This window comes from Hylobates moloch, unplaced genomic scaffold, assembly GCF_009828535.3.
Source record: "Hylobates moloch isolate HMO894 unplaced genomic scaffold, HMol_V3 SCAFFOLD_10891, whole genome shotgun sequence".
In the NCBI taxonomy this organism is placed as follows: Eukaryota; Metazoa; Chordata; class Mammalia; order Primates; family Hylobatidae; genus Hylobates; species Hylobates moloch.
The window spans coordinates 1-2,167 of record NW_026663166.1 but is presented as its reverse complement, the minus strand read 5'-3'; the positions used below and the strand labels follow the sequence as shown (position 1 = coordinate 2,167).

Sequence of the window (2,167 nt, the reverse complement as noted above, 5' to 3'; positions counted from 1 at the left end):
TTTGAGACAAGAGTGTCACTCTGTGGCCCAGGCTGGAGTGCAGTGATGCAATCTCAGCTCACTGCAACCTCCACCTCCTGGGTTGAAGCAATTCTCATGCCTCAGCCTCCTGAGTAGGTGAAATTACAGGCACGTGCACCATGCCCCGCTAATTTTTTTTTTTTTTTTTTTGTAATTTTAGTAGAGATGAGGTTTTACCACATTGGCCAGACTGATCTCAAACTCCCGACCTCAAGTGATTCTCCTGCCTCAGCCTCCCAAAGTGCTGGGATTATAGGCATGAGCCGCTGCACCTGGCATAAGGAGCCTGTTATACCACTGTCTCTTACCCTGTGACTGGGGGGCTCCATGCCTCTAGCTGGGATGATGATGTCCAGACCTGGGAGGAGCCCAGGGCTACCCACCTCTAAAAGTCAGAGGGCGGGAAGCAAGAAACAGCCACAGGAATGCCCTGGGGGGTGCTGTAGTCACCAGCCCCCAGGCTGGAGCTGCCTCTGGCCTGGCACCTCCCCTCCCCAGAGACTAGTGCCCGCCTCCCAGCCCTTCTTGGATGGGGTGGAGGTTTCCGTCTCCTTCACATCATCCAGCTTCTCCTGTAGCTCCTTTACTTGCTGCTCCAAATGCAGGGTGCTCTTGTTCTCATTGTTCAGGACAGAGAAAAGCAATCAGCAACCACCCACTGCAGCTAGAGACCCCAGAACTTGGTGTCTGCCTCCCATGGCACCAGGAAGGGTGGAGGCAGGTTAGAAAAATCATCCCCTCTCTCCCACAGCCACCTGGTTCACAGGTGCCTTTAGAAGTAACATTTCACGTGAGGGCTACACTGCCCCGTTTTAGAGGTGGGGAAACAAAGGCCCGGAGGGCTAGGGAGGAGGGCAGGCTCCCCAGCTGGGGAACGCACCAGCTCCTCGAAGACGCTCTGTGGCTTGGCCAGCTGCTGAAGCCTCTCCTGCTGTTCCTGAAGCCTCTCCTCCTGCTTCTGAAGCCTCTCTTCTTGGACCCGGTTCAGGAGACTTATGCGCTGATTCTTTTCGACCTGGGCCTGGAGCTCTCCTGCCACTCTCTCGAGTTGCTTCCTCAGGTGCTGCAGCTCCACCTCAGAGGGCACTGCTGGGGGCTCTGGGGGCAGGGTTTCAGCTGAGAAAGGAAGCAGCCAATAAGGGCCTCTGGATTCTCAAACAAAACAAAACAAAACAAAAACCCTCCTCTTGGTGCACAGCTCCTCTCAGGCTCCTCAAACTTGGCCTTGCTGCTAATGATTCCTTGCACCTGGATGGTAGCCTGTCTTTAAAGCCACTTTGAGATAGAGAGAACTGTGGGTGGCTGACAATGGGCCCCCTTTGCTGATAGGGACACTGAGGCTCATAGAGATGACGACTTGCTGTCTCCTGGCACAGACCTCTTTCCCTCTGTCTCCCTCTCCCTTCCATCCACCCACCTCCCTAGGGCATTCTAAGCCACCCCCACAGCCCTCTGATGCCAGTCCTGCTCCCAGGTCATGCCAGCCCCATCTTACCCATCTGATTTTTGAGTTTGGACTGCAGCTCCTTTACCCGATGCGTATAGTGATTTTTTGACTTTGTCAAGGTGTCAATCTGCCCAAAGCACAGAGGGAAAGGGCCCTGGAGAGAGGGGCTGGTGGGTGGGCAGGCTCCCATCTCCCTCTCTGCCCCCACCCCCACAAAGCCCAGACCCATGACCACCTCTGGCCGTACTATTCTCATTTTACAGATGCCCAGGAAGATCTAGTGACCTATCTAAGGTGGGGTGGCTGAAGGGTCAGATCTCACCTCCTGCGACATTTTGCTCATCCTCTGCTGCCGCCGGGCCCTCTCTCCTTCTATTTGATGAGCATATTGATCTCGTTCTAATTGGACTTGGGTCAGCAAGTCCTTCAACTGCAAGAATGGGCACAGAAGTTAGGAAGGGCTGTCACTGGTCCTCACCTGCTCCTGGCCACCTGGGGTCATCTTCCTTCCACATCCCTCCCTCTGCAAAACCTCACCCGTGTTAGCTGTGTTTTCAGCCGTGCCTTCTCCTCTGTGGATTTCTTTAACCGCCACCAGCTAAGTTCTCTACTGCGGCTCGAGAACTGGATGGTGAAGAGTGAGAAGTTTCGATCTGGGGAGCCCGGGACATTCCACAGAGTGCCCCTTAAAAGGGCCAG

General features: G+C 54.8%; 1 pseudogene; it reads right to left on the bottom strand.

The window, feature by feature from the left end:
• Positions 1-404: 404 nt before the first annotated feature.
• LOC116465826 (putative golgin subfamily A member 8F/8G) lies at positions 405-2,121 on the bottom strand (annotated as a pseudogene).
• Between the last annotated feature and the right edge of the window lie 46 nt (positions 2,122-2,167).